Below are 12,517 nucleotides of genomic sequence, written 5' to 3'. Positions count from 1 at the left end.
AAAATAAAATATAGCATTTGGCAGGGACTCTGTAACTACTGATAATAACTCCATTGATGAAATGATCTCAGTTCATGTCTTCTTTCTGGCTAAATCTATTTAAATATGTAGATTGTATGCTAACGCTAACACAACTTTCAGTTAGCCCTAGGGAAAAAAAAGACTATGACAGAGCACTGGAAAATCTACCAGGGGAAGGTTAGTTTGATTGATGTGACCTTCTGGCTTCAGCATCCAGTTGTTCCATTAAGAGCTACAGTGTCTTTTCTGTAGCAATTTGGAAACCATCTCCTAGAGTTAGGGTGCTAGTGAGTTTCCCCCAAGCTCCTACTGTGAGTAAAGGTTAAGTGTCTTAATTACCATTAGTTTTTTTTGTTTGTTTGTTTGATGATTTCCTTTCCAGGAGGTCTTTTTATTTCATAAACTCCTTGTGCAGTTTTAAATCTTTCAGCTTTTAAAATTCCAATCAGTTATACTCCAAGAATGGAGGAAATAATTTCTCAATGGCATCTGTAGAGACATTTATTAAAATGTTAACATAACCCCAGGACTGACCTATGGCATGACCTCCTACTGGTCTCTGCAGCCAGCCTTCACCCCTTTGACCCAAACTCCACTGGAAACCAGAGTCACTACCTACAACTTCCCTGCCTTTTAGGGGATTTGGCTTAGAATGTCTCCCATATCTGACCTTGATCCTTGGATCCCACCTCCTTCCTTGACTTTTTCCTTCTAGCACAACCCACGTTCCACGTAGACTGACGGTTGCCCAAACACTTGGCTTCATATCTGTGCATTTTCATGGGTGGCCCCACTGCCCGGAATGACTTGTCCCCCAGCATGTCATCCCCTTGTTTGTCTCTATTCGACCTTTCAAGACACAGCTCAATTTTCACCTTCTCTGAGAAAAATAACTCTCCAGGGAAAGCTGACCCCTTTGTGCCCTCAATCTCTGGTCTCCTGCCTGTTAAACAGAATGACAGAGGTTATTTTAAAAGGCTGTCTTCTATATTAGACTCTGCCTGTGCTTCCTTCTGGCTAAATCCAGGCCCTAATCATTGGTCATCTTTCCAGCATTGATCAAAGGGTGGGACATACTGTAGAGATACAGTAATGTTAATGGAATTGACTTGAACTGAATGACATAGTGGCAAATTTGATATTACTTGGAAACTCATTTTACTAGTACTAGAGTTGGCATAAGTTCCAACAAAGCCTTGTCAAAGAAGGGACACACATACTGCAGAGATATATCTATAGATATATTATATCAATAATCACAAATTAGGCAAACTACTAATGATTCTTGCCTCTGTCACAGAGATCCCAAAGTCCTTATTATTGGAAGGCGGAATGAGAAAGATTTCATTCTGTTATTTTTATAGCCTTCTTTGTACTTCCTGTACAATAGCCATGGCTCCCTAAAGATTCTGAGACCTTCTGAAATGTTTGAAAGCACGTTCAATGAAGAGACAAGACTAACAATATGTGTGAAGTATAATAGGACTCACTTTGCTAGTGTTCATTTAATTTTTTAAAGGTATAACATCATCTTTCCAACCTTCAAAATGTTCAAATAATTTTGACCTGACCGATTTTGGAGATTTTAATGAAATACATTTCCCCTTTACCTGTCTAACAATTCAAAGTAAGTGCCTTATCTATAAATATATCATCCTTTAATTCTAAGATTCTTTAATGTCTATAATTATACTTAAAGCCTAAAATTGTTATAATTACATTGACTTTTACAGAAAGATCCTCTGAGATACATAATGAAAAATTTCCCAATGTCTGCATAAGAATATTAAATAGTGAATTCATTTCATTACTCCTTCTGTTGTAGAAACCTGACTCCTTGAACTGAATGCCTTCTTTAAAGTATGTTCTGTGTTCTCAGGCTAAAGAAAAGCCTTTAAAGCAGCATAACCCCAAATACTCACTGGTGTTTAAGTAGTTCTTAATATATTATCTCTAATAAGCTATACAAAGTTATTTATGGAGAAAATGGTGACTATACTTATTAAGGTTTAAATATTAGAAGCCGATTTAAAATGGAAAATATCATGTAAAAATGATTGGTATGCATAGATAAATCAGAAAAAGATCTTTGGTTATTTTTGATTAAAACTACCAAAGTATAGTTTTCAAAAGTTTATATTTAAAATACATACTTATATTAACTGAATTTATATTTCATTATATATAACTGTACTTTTAAAAATCCACCATCCCACACAATGAAGTGGTAACAGTCTGTTTATGGTTGTGGAATGTTGGATTGTTAACAGGCATCCAGAAATGGAATTATTAAGTTAATGAGTATGAACATATTTTGAGTTCCTAATGCATATTTCCAAATTACTTCTGAAAGGGTGACACCACTTTACAGTATCATTGGTAATGCATGAAAATATGAATTAAAATCTGCTTTTTCGAGAAATAAACAATATTACTTTTATAAAAATTTGCCAATTTAATAGGTATGAGGTGTATTATTCTAATCTACATTTGTTTACTTTCTAACAAAGTTGAATATTTTCCCATAAATTTAAGTTAGATTTTCTGTGTGCAAATCATTTGGTTATGTTTTCCAGCTATCTATCTATTGAAATCTTAGTGTTTTTCTCATTATTATTATGAGCTGTGTGTTATGTACATATATAATATTATCCTTTTATCTTCTATATTTGTTATAGAAGAATATCTTCTATATTTGTCTACATTTGTTTTTTCACTCTGTTGCTTGTCTTTTAAGTTTGTTTATGCACTATTTTAAAAAGCATCAGGGGCACCTGTGTGGCTCAGTCAGCTAAGTGCCTGACTCTTGATTCCGCTCAGGTCATGATCTCAGGGTCATGGGATGGAGCAACGCATCAGGCTCTGCACTCAGCAGGGAGTCTGCTTCTCTCCGTCTCCCTCCCCCTCTAGCCCTCTGCGTACTCTCTCTCTCTCTAAAATAAAAAAATAAATAAATCTTTAAAATAATCTTTAAAAAAAGCATCAGATATTTGAAATTGTAGTATATCTGCTGATCTTTCCCTCAGTAATTGTTTTCTGAAGCATCTGGGAAGTTCTCTCTCACATCATCCCCCAAGTTGATAAATATAGAATTCCATTACTTTCTGTTTCTTCTACTATTTAAGTTTTTATATAACATTTTCAGCATTTTGATTATGATAAGACTTGGTGTCATTTTCTTCCTGTTTCTTGTGTAGGATTCATCATTTGTCATCAAATTTAGAAAATGTCCAGCCATTATCTCTTCAAATATTTTTTCTATCTGCCCCTGCCTTTGGGGATTCCAATTGCAAATACATCCATCCACTTAAGGTTGTCTCATAATTTACTGGTGCTTTGTTCATTCCAAAAAACAATTCTCTGTGGATGTTTCATTTTAGGTAGTTTCTATTGCTATGCTTTTGAGTTCACTAATCTTTTCTTCTGTGACATCTACTTTGCCATTCCTCCCATTCAATGTATTTTTCATCTTACCCATCAGTTTTCTTGTCTTGTAGCTTGATGAGGGTCTTTTTAAACATATCCTATGTCTCTATTAACTTTTTGAACATACAGAATATAGTTATAACAATTGATTATTGTCTTTGTCTGCTAATTCCAATGTCTGCGTTAGTTCTGGGTCTGTTTCAATTGATGTTTCTTCACTATTTTCTTCCTTTTTTGTGGGCCTCATTATTTTTTATTCAATACCGGATATTGTGAAAATTCCCTTGTTGGGTGTTGGATATTTTTCTATTCCTTTAGACTTTGTTGAGTTTTGCTCTGGAATGTAGCTAGGTTACTTGCCAATAGTTCTATCTTTCATGTCTTGCTGTTGAGATGTGTTGGGTGGCACTGGGCAGTGCTTATGTCCGGCCAATTGCTCCAATTACGCCACTTCTGAGGCAAGACTCTTCTGTGAACTCTCCCCAGTCATGAGGTTTTCATCTCACTGGTAGGAAGGGGCTCTATTCTTGGTGCTGTGTGAATATGGGCACTGTTCCCTCTAATCCCTTCAAATGACTCTTTCTTCAGCTGTAGCAAGCTCTGACCAGGACTCAAGGGGGCTCCCTGCAGATCTCCACACCTCTCTCACTCTCTCTCTCTCTTTGAGGGTTTCTCTTCTTCAGTATTCTGTCCTGCAAACTTTAGCCACCTTGCTCTCCCTGGACTCTTAGCTCCACATCTTCAACTCAGAGAGTCCACTGTGCTCGCCCTGGGTTTCCTCTCCTCAGGCTGTGACCAGGAGACTCTCCCATGGTTAGTACACTGGGGCAAACACAAGGTTCACCTCTTTTTTTCATGTCTCTCTGGGATCACTGGTAACTTAGTTGCCCAATGCATAGTGTTTTGAAAACCATTGTTTCTTATATTTTGTCCATGTTTTGGTTGTTTCCAGTGAGAGTGTTCATATGGTCCCTGATTACTCCATTCTGTTCAGAACTACGATTTTTTTATGATTCTGTAATTCATTCTTGTGTATGGATTGAGGTGAATATCTGTTTTGATTTTTTTTACTCCACCCAAATTACCTACCCCAACATCAACTAGTGAATATTTTCTTCCCTGATTGTCTTTGATATTTACTTTGTACTATATACTGGGGTACATTTCTGGATTAGCTCTTTGGTACTGCAGATGTATTGGTCATTTTTGCCCCAGAGCTATACTCTTGTACCTGGAGCTGCTTTGTCATATATTTTTAATACCTGATAATGTTAATCTACCTTATTATATTTTTCCATTGAATTTCCCTCTGAGAATTTTTAAAATTTATTCTGTTATACTTACTCTTTTATATCCATTTAGGAAACGTTTTGTCAAATTTTTAAAACCATTCTGGGATTTTTCTTAAGACTGAATTAAATATGTAAATTAACTTGGAGATGACACATAGACATTTATAATATATTTGTCTTCCTATCTGGGAACATAATATAGCTATCAATCTTCGCTCCTCAGTCAAATCATTTGTTTTAATTTTCCATAAGTTTTTATTGTTTCTGCACAAAGATCTTATATATTTTTCTCTCAGATACTTTGTGTGTATGTGTTGCTATTGGAAATTGGCCTTTATTTTGTTGGTTTGTTTTCCTACAATTACAGCTAAAATGCTATGGACATCACATGTGTGTGTCTGTGTGTTTATACTCTCACCTATTTAGTTTCCTATATTCCATACTATATCCAGTTCTTTCTAGAACTGAATCCTTGGCTTTTCTAGGTATATAATCATGTTGCTGGGAAAAAATGCTATTTTCATCTCTTTATTTGCAATACTTAAATAACCCATGGTAAACTGAACTGGTTTACTGGGTCTTGAAACTAGTAACAGCATAGAGTTATAGCACAAAAAATATTAGTCTGGCTCTTAGAACTGGAAATAAACTGAAATCTTCAGAGAAGTCTTTTAAGAATACCAAAGGGAGACTCTCTGCTTCTCCCCATTGGACAAATAGCTGCATCTTCTGGTGCAGTGCCAGTCACTTCCCGAGACATGATGGTAAAGTTTGGAGTAAACGGATTTGGCCGTATTGAGCACCATGTCATCAGGGCTGCTTTTTATTCTGGCAAAGTGGATATTGTCACCATCAATGACCCCTTCAGTGATCTCAACTACATGGTCTGCATGTTCCAGTATGATTCCACCCATGGCAAGTTCAATGGCACAGTCAAGGCTGAGAACGGGAAAATTGTCATTAGCGGAAAGCCCAACTCCACCTTCCAGGAGCGAGATCCTGCCAACATCAAATGGGCTGATGCTGGTGCTGAGTGTGTTGTGGAGTCCACTGTGGTCTTCAACACCATGGAGAAGGCTGGGGCTCACTTGAAGGGTGGGGCCAACAGGGTCATCATCTCTGCCCCTTCTGCTGATGCCCCCATGTTTGTGATGGGCGTGAACCATGAGAAGTATGACAACTCCCTCAAGGTTGTCAGCAATGTCTCCTGCACCACCAACTGCTTGGCCCCTCTGTCCAAGGTCATCCATGACAATGTTGGCATCATGGAAGGACTCATGACCACAGTCCATGCCATCACTGCCACCCAGAAGACTGTGGTGGCCCCTCTGAGAAGTTCGATGGGCTGCCCAGAGCATCATCCCTGTTTCTACTGACACCAAGGCTGTAGGCGAGGTCATCCCGAAGCTGAATGGAGAGCTCACTGGCATGGCCTCTGTGTCCCCACCTCAACCTGTCAGTGGTGGATCTGACCTGCTTCCTGGAGAAAGCTGCCATGGACAGTGATATCAAGCAGGCATCAGAGAGTCCCCTTGGGGGCACACTGGGCTCCACTGAGGACCAGCTTGTCTCCTGTGACTTCACAGGTGACCCCTACTCTTCCACATTCAGTGCTGGAGCTGGCATTGCTCTCAACGACCACTGTGTCAAGCTCGTTTCCCCATATGACAATTAATTTGGCTACAGCAACCAGGTGGTGGACCTCCTAGTCCACATGGCCTCCAAGCAGTAATAGCCCCCTGGACCACCAGCCCCAGTGAGAGCAAGAGGAAGAGAGAGGCCCTCCACTGCTGGGGAATCCTCACCCCCACTCATCCCCTAACACACTGAGAATCTCCCAACCTCTACTACACAGTTTTCATCCCAGACCCCCTGAAGAAGGGGAGGGACTTGGAGAGTCCTACTTTGTCATGTACCATCAATAAAATATACTGTACCCAGCCAAAAAAAAACCAAAAGGAGAATACAAATGTAACACAAAGAAAACTTTAAAAAATTTTTTCTCTCTTTACTTCTTATCTAATACCATCTAACACATGGAGCTGCTCTTTTCTTCCATTTATCACGCCAGCTCTTCTCTACCCCAAGTTCTTCAAAGCCAGCTCACAGAGAGCTGAATCCTTCTCCTCCACACCAACCATCTAAACTTTCCTGGATTTTCTGATAACTCTTTGTCGTTATGTTTCTATTAATCTCCCCTTGCTGGCTTTCCCAGTTCTGTACTTCACCATGATCCTATTCAACACAAAAATCTCCCCAGTAACAAACATTCAATGGAAATTAACTTAGAATGAGGTGGGGACGGGGAAGGGGATTCAGGACACCCACACCTACAGTTATGTGTGTTTATTAAACAGATGACCGAATAATTCTCATTAGCTAAGAAATTCTAAACACTTTCAAGTCCTGTGTTTAAAGGCCTTCCTTTTATTGCTTTTTATAATATATCGAAAAATCATATGAACTAAATTTTTATATAATTGTACACAATTTTCAAATTTAAAAAGTTTGAAACCTGTTGTTCCACATGTTACCTGGGGATACTGCTTAATGCCCTCTGTGGGGGGTCAGGAAAATGCTTCAGTGCCATCTGCTGGTTCCTAGAGCTGTATCAGGCACTTACTCTAATTGCTTGCCGAAATTTTTTTTTTTCCAATTCCCAGCTCCCCACGACTGCATTTCAAAATAACCAGAAAAATAATTGCCATTTCTGGTGACAGGACCACAAGTGTTCAAATTCATAATAATGTAAATGACTCTGACTAGGACATAATATGAAGAACAAATATTTAACTTCTCAGTTCATTGAACTAATCATGTATTTGTTGCCACTTGACTAAAGTGTAGATTTCACATGCTGAATTGACATTGCTCATTACATACATCTTATTTCATTTCTCACCTGTGGATATATTTTCAGATAGATAGTGTCCCAACAGTTGTGATATATGATGCAAATAATGTACAAACAAAAGAATTTGGAAGTTTCTGAGTAATTTACTTTTATTTCAGTTAGAATATTTCTAAGTCATTCCTGTAACAATACTTTCATTCACTTACATTCTGATATACATTTCTTGAACAGGAAAGAGATACATACAGACACAGTTTACACATATATACATTTATTCACTCACTTGTTCAGCCAATAAATATTTGCTGTCAACCACATCCCAGGCATGTTACTTCACACCAGGGATTTAGTAGTAAGCACGAGAAAGCCCTGATTTCAACACCACCCTTGGACCGGGGTAAGGTCTGCACCCTACATATCCCAAATGCATAAAAAAAATTTGTTTAAAAATGTGGGAGGCTGTCCCTCAAAATCTGCCTTTTAGCACTGCTGTAGCATAACCTGTGAGCCTGAACATCCAGTCTCCGATTTGTGTTAAGCATCAGGGAAAGAGGTCTCTTGTCCTGTGTCTTCAACTAAAAGAAAACCCTGTTTGAATGCACTGAAGCCTTATGAGTTGTACTGCTTCCCGACACTGTGTCAGAGCGTAAGGAAGATTTGTATGTAAAAGGGCTTAGGTAAGAAAAAAAAAACAAAGTAATTAACTTGTCACATTCTTCCTTTCAGACTGCATGAACATAATAGATTTCTGCATAATGAAGTGTTATTCCTAAGTAGTTCCAAACGTACTTTCTTGTTTCCTTTTGTTTTCCAATTTATGAGTCTGGATGTACTCATGAACCAGCAAAGTATTCTCAACAATTGGATATGGTAGCTGAAGACTGTTTACAGTATTAAACAATTCATATGACTCTTAAATTTGAAAATAGGTAGGTAGAGATGTAACACCCGTGAAGGGTAATACTGATTCTATACACTGGCAACTAGATGGACATTGAATGACAAACTTGTGAATAATTTATTTTTTATGAAAAAAATTTTATTTATTTATTTATTTATTTATTTATTTATTTATTTATTTATTTATTTAAGAGAGAGAGAACATGAGCAGGGGAAGGGGCAGAGGGAGAGAGAAAGGGACAAGTAGACTCTCTACTGAGCAGGGAGCCCAAGGTGGAGCTCCATCCCAGGACCCTGAGGTCAGCTCCTGAGCTGAAGTCAGGCACTTAACCGACTAGGCCACCCAGGTGCCCCTTGTGAAAATGTTTAATAAGGTAATAATATTTACAAAAAAATTTAAAACTTCAGCTTTATTTAATTTTATTTAAAATTTTGTCATTAATTATAATCTATTTTGTCTTCTTAAAAGAGAGATAACTGTTGGGGTGCCTGGGTGGCTCAGTTGATTAAGCGTCTGCCTTTGGCTCAGGTCACGATCCCAGGGTCCGGGGATCGAGCCCCTCGTTGGGCTCCTTACTCAACCAGGAGCCTGCTTCTACCTCTACGTCTGCCACTCCCTCCGCTTGTGCTCTCCCTCATGTGCGCTCTCCCTCTCAAATAAATAAATAAAATCTTAAAAAAAAAAGATAACTGTTGGGGCACCTGGGTGGCTCAGTCGTTAAGCATCTGCCTTCGGCTCAGGTCATGATCCGAGAGTCCTGGGATCGAGCCCCGCATGGGGCTCCCTGCTCGGCGGGAAGCCTGCTTCTCCCTCTCCCACTCCCCCTGCTTGTGTTCCCTCTCTCTCTGTGTCAAATAAATAAATAAAATCTTAAAAAAAAAAAAAAGATAACTGTTGAAAACAAGTGAAAAATAAAATGTACTGACTTTTTACTTAATTTATATTTTTATGAAAATATATTCATTTTGCATACTTTGAATGTAATTAAATTTTATTTTTTAATCTTTTTGATAATTTTTGTCAATAGAACACAATTTATGAAAATCTGGGTGAAACAACATGATTGGTAATTTTGCTGAAATGAAGGCAAAATTTTATGGGATAAATATAGAGGGAATGCATTAGCCCTATATGTCTTTATTACTCATTCAACATTATCAGCCAATCAACATTACACCCACATAGGTACAATAATTAAGTACTGTCATCTTTTATATTTTGCCATCTTTCATTCATACAAAAACATTTTTATTTTGTCATTATAAATGTTTACTTGTCAAAAATGGAGGTTATAACAGTTAACAGTAGAGGAGGAGGAGTTAACAGTGTGTTAGGTTGACTTAAAACTTTTAAATATTTAGGGACACCTGGGTGGCTCAGTCAGTTGAGTGTCTGCCTTTGGCTCGGGTCATGATCCCAAGGTCCTGGGATCTGGCCGCAGGTTGGCATCCTTACTCAGCAGGGGAGTCAGCTTCTCCCTCTCCCGCTGCCTCCCTCTTCCTCTGTCTGCCGCTCCCCCTGCTTGTGCTCTCTCTGTCAAATAAATAAATAAAATCTTAAAAAAAAAAAAAAATTTAGACCAACGGTAGGTGAGTCTCTATTTGCACACTGCTCCACTGCCATGATCTTAGGGGCAGACTTCATGTCAGCCTATGTGAAGACAGTGTTCAAGAGAGGGGACACAAGAAATAAATAGGCAAGCAAATCAGATTGTTCCAGGTAGCCAAAAATGCTGTGAAGAAAATACAAGCTTGGTGTATTTAATGGGTAGAAAGATGCTCTGTTGCGACCGGAGTGGAGTAAATGTCAGGATCAGTCCTATCTGGGGTGATCTCCATTTTGTCAAGACTTCTCATTCAGGTCTCTGCCTAAATGTTCCCTCCTCAGAGAGTCCTTTTCCAACCACTCAAACTAATGATGCCTTTTCTTGGTCACCCCTATCATATGGCTCTGTAGCAGTGTCATTAGAGTACTTATCACATTACTTGATGCTTTTCTGGTTTATCTATCTGCTTACTGTTTGTTTCTTCCTGGTGCAATGTAGTTTCCATTAGAGTAGAAAGCCCAGCTGTCTTGTTCACCACTATATGCCTAGCCTGGTTTAAAGTACACATGGAATGAACCAAAGTATCAATACTAGGGATTAAAAGGGGTAGGGTGAAGGAGGGAGAATATCCTTTAAAAAACAACTTACTCGTTCAAATCACTCTTAGAAACTGTGGGGTGGAGGTTGAGTCCTTGCCTTGAATAGTTATTGAATTGAGGAACAGAATTCATCACTCTACTGTAATGACATCTCGCATCAGATGAAAGAGCGTATGGTTAAAATGCCATCTCTGAAAACCATGTTTATCCTTGCATCAAGAAGTATGCATCAGCTATAGCTAAAGTTATGGATTTAATGAATGTAAAGTAGCAAAAGCCATGAAAAGGATTTTTAGACAACTGATATTTTAAATTCAAATAACAACTGAGAAAAGTAAGTTTGCTCTGGTTCTCAACTGAATAATCAAACAGGAGATAGGCGTATAACAGTAAAATCAAGAAGGAGATAATCAGAAAACAATCAGGAATATATCCAAAGAATTCTTTTAAAATGGAGAAAAAGATATAATTCAAGATCATGGTATATTTTTAAAATAAACCCTTTTTAAAATATATATATATATATATTTATGAATCTCTGACTTGTTTTCTTACTTCCCTAGTTTACTTCCAAAATAAAATTCAACATGGCACCGTATACCATTGGAACTGACATAGAAAGGCATAAAAGATTTCAAAACAGAGCAAGCAAGCCTAGCTAAGCCTAGCTCTTTTAAATAGGGCGGAGAGGCCATAAAGGAGGAAAAATTTATGCATATCCTCATTGGAGGAACCATGAACTTTTTGCCAGCTGCAAGCCCTCAGCCTGGATTTAATTCCTTTATCATCATGACACCTGAATCTTTCAAATTCTTCACTTTGAAAGGAGGCAACTTGAATTAACAAGTTTCAATCCTTCATTTATCTATTAACCCAACCAATCCCAATTAACATACTTTCAATTCCTATTTTGCATAGAGGACCGAAATGAGAACTGCACTCATGACCTTTCACCTTTACATCTCTGTCCTCTCCTTGTCTTCCTCGGAGCACAATTCAAGTTCCTATCTGAATCTGTCTCCCGAATTGCCATTCTCATTGCCCAAATAAATGCCTGTTTGCTCGAAATCTCAGTGAATTCTTTCTTGGTTGACAAAGAGTTGAACCAAATTCCTGTACCACTTTTCTTTTTATTTTCATTTTTATAAAGCTTTAAAAAATATATTCAGGATTTTTTAAGTGAAAAAGCAAACTTGTCTTGTGGATAAAACGGTACTGATTTTTCATTTCTTACTACTTTAACTTCTCCCTAAGCTGATTGCTTTTGTAAAGGCAAAATTCCCTTTGACACATTAGGACAAAACAATTTCTTTAATGGCGTGAGCCAAGCTACTCATGCTGTTTGACAAAGTCCAACTATGGGGGACGATCCTGAAAACAGGAGACTCCACAGCTGGCTCCTGCTATTCTCTTTCATTTTGTTTATGGCAATCGTTATAATTGTGGGAATATTTCTGGGCTGGCTCCTGCTATTCTTTTTCATTTTATTTACGGCAATCTTTATAATTCTGGGAATATTTCTGGGGTTTCATGATAAAGTGACTACTCATCTTAGTTACGCCTATCTAAGCAATCATAATGAAACTAATTCCACGAAGAATTAGTTTCTATAGAACAAAATAACAAGACGGTCACGCTCTGTCTAGCACCTTTCTCTTTGCGTACTGTTTTTTAGTTTTAGCGAAAGCCAATAAGCAGAAATCAATAAAGGTCATGTTAATCATTACAAAGGAAAAATGAAAGAAGCTATGGCTGTAATCCAGAAAATGATCTAAGATTTGGAAAAACAAAAATATCCTAACATATAAATAAAGTTCCTCCGAGGCTGTCAGGAGGAGATGCTTGCAACCTGATCCTGTGTCTGTGTCTCCTCATTCG

The 12,517-nt window shown here is 38.0% G+C and overlaps 1 pseudogene; it reads left to right on the top strand.

Annotated features, from left to right (window-relative positions):
• The first annotated feature begins 5,500 nt into the window (after window positions 1–5,500).
• Window positions 5,501–6,471, top strand: LOC118524097 (glyceraldehyde-3-phosphate dehydrogenase pseudogene; annotated as a pseudogene).
• Window positions 6,472–12,517: the final 6,046 nt, after the last annotated feature.

This window comes from Halichoerus grypus, chromosome 7 (assembly GCF_964656455.1).
Source record: "Halichoerus grypus chromosome 7, mHalGry1.hap1.1, whole genome shotgun sequence".
NCBI classification, from domain to species: domain Eukaryota; kingdom Metazoa; phylum Chordata; class Mammalia; order Carnivora; family Phocidae; genus Halichoerus; species Halichoerus grypus.
This window is presented reverse-complemented; position numbering and strand designations above follow the sequence as displayed.